Below are 6,274 nucleotides of genomic sequence, written 5' to 3'. Positions count from 1 at the left end.
TAAATATTCTTAAAATATTAGTAAAAATATGTATTTTAAATTTTAATTTTAAATTTTTTACTATTTTTTACTTTTTATTTACATAGGACTGGATTAACTGGTTCAACCAGTGATCCATTGGTTGAACCAATAACCCAGTGACCCAATAGCCTGACTGGTTCGATCACTGGTTTGGTTCTAATAACTATGCAAACTAAAGCTTAATATATCTATACATTTTGTGATATTTTTTTAAAGAAACTCATGATAAAACTAAAGAATCTGGTTCCTCTAAAGTTACATTGCCACTTTAGAGAAAAAGTACACCATTAATCATCCTTAAATTAAGATAATAGGACTCACAATAATAAATGTTGTAAATTTAAAGGTGATTAAAGCATCACTTTACTATTTTACTAGCATTATTATTTTAGAGGATCTTTTTCCAAAACTAAAAATAGATACGAGTCGAATCGGATATTTATGTTGTAAAATAAATAAATAAGTAAATAAGGAAGAGGTAATATAAAATAAAGTATAATTAGATAACTCTAGTAGTAATATTCACCACAATTATTATATCAACATAATAGAGATGGTTAATATATTTACTAATATATTATATATATTGTAACTCAAACCACGGAGAGATAGAGAAAGAGAAAGAGTTTATGAAGTGTATAAATAGAGAAAGAAATGCTTGTTCTTGTTGTTGTTTACTGCCTCGTATCATACCCCTATTTATACATGTATAGGGTCCATATTTTTAACTTTTATTAATTGTAAATTCTCTTGGTAATATGAGTATTCTACCATGGAAATATTGAGCCACCCATGTTATTAATGGGCATCTACATCATTCATACTTATCACAACACTCCCCCTTGTATAACCATTTAGGATTATACCTCGTTAAAACCTTACTAAAGAAAAATCCAATGAAAAAAACTTTAGTGAAGGAAAAATAGTACAAATCTTTAAAGATCTTGTCAAGAAAAATCCAATGAAACTGCCTCATTAAAAACCTTGTCAAGAAAAATCCAATGGAAAAAAATCTTATCAGGAAAAAAAGAGTACAGTCTCCCCCTCTTGTCGACATCATTTAATGTCTCAAAATCGGCGCATCCCAATCTTATGTACCAATCTTTTAAAGGAAGATTTTGAGAGTGACTTTGTGAATAAATCTGCCAGATTGTCACTTGAGCAGATCTGTTGGACATCAATTGTCCCTTGATTTTGAAGATCATAAGTGAAGAAGAATTTGGGAGAAATATGCTTTGTTCTATCACCTTTAATTTATTCACCTTTAAGTTGAGCAATGCGTGCTGTATTATCTTCAAACAGGACAGTTGGAGCTATCTTATGATCAATCAGTGCACATGATGACAGAATATATTGGATCAATCATTTGAGCCAAAACACTCGTGACTTGCTTCATGAATCGCTAGTATTTTAGCATGATTAGAGGATGTTGCTGCAATCGTCTGTTTCGTAGACCTCCATGATATAACTGTATCACCATATGTGAACAAGTATCCTGTTTGAGATCTCTCTTTATGTGGATCAAACAAGTATCCTACATCAGCATAGCCAACTAGTTATGACTTGGATCCATAGGGATAAAATAATCCCATATCAACCGTTCCATGAAGATATCGAAAGATTTGTTTGATTCCATTCCAATGTCTTCTGGTTGGAGAGGAACTATATCTTGCTAGTAAATTCACAGTAAATGATATATTGGGTCGTGCATTATTAGCAAGATATATTAGCGCTCCAATGGCACTAAGATATGATACTTCATGACCAATGATATCTTTATTTTCTTCCTTAGGAAGAAATTGATCTTTTTCCACATCCAAAGATCTTACGATCATTGGAGTACTTAATGGATGTGACTTATCTATATAAATCTTTTCAAAATCTTTTCTGTATATTTTGTTTGATGAATAAAGATCCCATTTTTTGTATGCTCGATCTGCAGCTCGAGATAAAATTTAGTCTTTCCAAGATCTTTCATTTCAAACTCTTCTTTTAGAGTTTTTATAATTGTTGAAATCTCTTCAGGAGTTCCAATGATATTTAAATCATCAACGTACACATCAATTATAATGAATCCAGATGAAAATTTCTTTATGAAAACACATGGGCAGATATTATCATTCGATCTTGAATCCGTTTTTGGCCAGATACTCAGTAAGACGATTATACCACATTCGTCCAGATTGCTTTAGACCATATAAAGATCTTTGCAATTTGACTGAGTATAATCCTTGTGAATATTCATTAGATGGTTTAGATATCTCTAGTCTTTCAAGGACTTTCATATAGATATCACGATCTAATGATCCGTATAAATAGGCTGTTACCACATCTATTAAATGCATATGTAGTTTATGATATGCGGATAAAATGACCAAATAACGCAATGTTATTGCATCCACTACAGGGGAATATGTTTATTCATAATCTATACCGAGTCTTTGTGAAAAACCTTGTGCCATAAGTCGAGCTTTGTAGTGCACAACTTCATTTTCTCATTTCGTTTTCTCACAAATACCCATCTGTATTCAACAACTTTTACATCTTCTGGTGTACGGACTACAGGTCCAAAGACTTCACGTTTTGCAAGTGAGTCTAACTCAGCCTTCATAGCTTCTTCCCATTTTGTCCAATCATTCATTTGTCAACATTCTTTGACTGTTCTTGGTTCAAGATCCTTACTTTCATGCATGATATTTAATGCCACATTATATGCAAATATTTTATTGATAATTGTCTTATTTCGGTCCCATTTTTCTCCTGTAAAGGCATAATTTATCGAGATCTCGTTATTTTCACAATTTTCAGGTACCTAAACGTCTTCTAGTATCAAAACTATATCAGAATTTTAGACAACTGCATATGTCTTTACTATGTCTTTTTCAATAGGAATAATATTTACCTCTTTTTATCTTAGTGGTCACTTGTCCAACTGGGACATCAATTTGAATTGGGACATTTTTCGCTGGTATATAAGATTCGGTTATCCTCTTTGTATCGAAAAATGCATCAGGCAATTCATTTGATATTTTTTGCAAATGTATAATCTTTTGAACTTTTAGTTCACATTACCCTGATCGAGGATCTAAATGCATCAAGGATGATGCATTCCAGTTAAATTCCTTTTTAGGAATCTTATTCTCTCCCCCTAATGTTGAAAATTTTGATTCATCAAAATGACAATCCGCAAATCAGGTTTGAAATAAATCCCCAGTTTGTATCTCAAAATACCTTACTATAGAGGGAGAATCATATCCAATATATATCCCCAATTTTTTTGGGGTCCCATTTTGGTGCGAGAAGGTGGTGTAGTGGAAATATATATCGCACACCCGAATATTCTTAAATGGAAAATATATGGCTGCTAGCTAAAAGCTAATTGCATATGAAAGAACTGATGGTAACTTGTTGGCCTCAAACGAATGAGTGTTGTGGCATGCAAAATAGCATGCCCCCAAGTGGAGGTTGGAAGATTTGTTCTCATATGTAAGGGTCTAGCAATTAATTGGAGGCGCTTAATAAGTGATTCTGTTAACTCATTTTGTGTGTAAACATGAGCTACTGGATGTTCAACACTTATTCCGTTAGTCATACAATAAACATCAAAGGATTGGAAAGTGAATTCACCAGCATTATCAAAACGAATTGCTTTGATTGGATTTTCTGAAAACTGTGCTTTTAATCGAATCATTTGAGCAAGTAATCTCGTAAACGCCAGCTTGTGAGAAGACAACAAGCACACATGTGACCATCTCGAAGATGTGTCTATTAGGACCATAAAATATCTAAAATATCCACATGGTGGATGAATAGGTCCACATATATCACCTTGAATTCTTTCTATGAATTCAGGGGACTCAAATCCAACCTTTACCGGTGATGGCCTTAAAATTAACTTTTTCTAAGAACATGCAGCACAACAAAATTCACTAGATTTAAAAATCTTTTGGTTCTTTAGTAAATGTCCATGGGAGTTTTCAATAATTTTCCGCATCATGGTTGTTCCCGGATGTCCCAATCGATCATGCCAAGTTATGAATTCATTTGGGCTATTTAACTTCTAGTTTACAATGGCATGTGATTCAATTGCACTAATCTTGGTATAATATAACCCAGATGAAAGTGAGGGTAACTTTTCTAATATAACTTTTTCATTTAAATCATGAGTTGTGATACATAAGTACTCATCATTTTCCTCATTCATTATTTCAATATGATATCCATTTCGGCAAATATCTTTGAAACTCAATAAGTTCCTTAGAGATTTAGTAGACAATAGTGCATTATTTATTATGAATTTTGTTCCTCTAGAAAACAAAATTATAGCTCTTCCGGATGAATCAATATATTATTAACGTATTCTTCTTTTGGCACATGATGTGTAAAGTATATATTACTTTTAAGAATGGTGTACGAACTTGCACTATCCACAAGGCATACATCTTCATTATATATCCTTGCCATTTTCTTCAAAGATAAATAATAATAAAATGAGTAAAAGTATATGCATAGTAAAATTATTTTCTTGATTGTTTTTATGAGAAATACTGTACATAGTATCATATACTAAAATTTTATTATCATTATCTTGGCACATTCAGTCATTTTGAAATTCATAAATATTTTATTAAACATTATTTATATAAATCATACTTGAAATTCAAATGTATAGAAAATAAAACGTAACGAGAAGTTCTTTACATTATTTATTTACATGAATACTTAACAATCCCACATATTAAACTATTACATCATTGATCAGATGACCAATATTTCCTTCACGATCCTCAAAGAAATCAGATACATCATAATGAGTGGTGAAATTTTCAGCATCATTTGAAACGAAATTCGTCTCCTTTCCTTTGTCATCCTTTTTGAAAGATGCTTGATAAAAATCGACTAGGTGCCTTGGGGTATGATAGGTACGCGACCAATGGCTTTTTCCACCACAACGGAAATATTTATCCTCTATTGATTTATTTTGCCTAGTGTTTCTTTCTTTATCCCACTTCTGGTGAGATCCATTCTTATGAGCATAATTCTTCTTCCTTCCATAATTTTTTTTATTACTAAAACCTTACCATTTACCTCTTCTAGGTAATGATTTGCCGCATTTGCTTCAGGAAATGGGGCAGCGCCAGCTGGACGCGCTTCATAATTTTTTAAAAGCAACTCATTGTTGCGTTCAGCAAAAAGAAGGTAAGAAATTAGCTTAGAATACTTTTTAAATCCTTTTTCTCGATACTACTGCTGCAGGAGCACATTCGGAGCATGGAAGGTCGAGAAAGTTTTCTCTAACATGTCATTATCAGTTATCTTTTTCCCACATAATTTCATTCGTGAGATGATTCGAAACATTGCTGAATTATATTCATTTATGGATTTAAAATCCTGTAGACGTAAGTGCGTCCACTCATATCGGGCTTGAAGAAGTATCACCGTTTTTTATGATTGTACCTTTCTTCAAGGTCTTTCCACAGATCTGCAGAATCTTTTAACGTGAGATATTTATTTTTCAATCTTTCGTCAAGATGAAAACGAAGGAAGATCATGGCTTTGGTTTTATCCTTCTAGGATGCATTATCTTCAGCCTTAATGGTATCTCCAAAATCCATTGAATTAAAATGGATTTCAGTATCTAGTATCCATGATAAATAGTTGTTTCCAGATATATCAAGAGCATTAAATTCAAGATGGGAGAGTTTCGACATAATAAAAATTTGTTACCTGAGTTTTCTTAAAATTTGATTAGAGTCTCGTGCTGATAATGTGTTGTAAAATAAATAAATAAGTAAATAAAGAAGAGGTAATATAAAATAAAGAATTATAATTAGATAACTTTAATAGTAATATTCACGTATATAAATAGAGAAAGATTGTTTATTGTCTCGTATCATATCTCTATTTATATATGTATATAGTCTACATTTTCAATCTTTATTAAATATAAATTCTCTTGGTAATATAAGTATTCTACTATGAAAATATTGAGTCACCCATATTATTATGGGTAATACTAGGGAGACAAAAAAAACAGCCAAAACTTGTTTTATTTAGCATTCATTAATTGTCGCAACAATTAATTAATATTAAATAAGACAAGTTATGATTGATTTTGGCTAATTTTCTTTGGTTACCAACCATTTATGATTATTAATGGGTATCCACATTATTCATATTTATTACAACAATTTACTATTAAATAATAAATAATAGGCACTTGTTTGATACTTTGATAGTTAGTTAATTAGTT

The sequence above is a fragment of the Arachis ipaensis genome, chromosome B07, assembly GCF_000816755.2.
Source record: "Arachis ipaensis cultivar K30076 chromosome B07, Araip1.1, whole genome shotgun sequence".
NCBI lineage: Eukaryota > Viridiplantae > Streptophyta > Magnoliopsida > Fabales > Fabaceae > Arachis > Arachis ipaensis.
The sequence above is the reverse complement of the archived record's forward strand: the minus strand, read 5'-3'. Positions refer to the sequence as shown.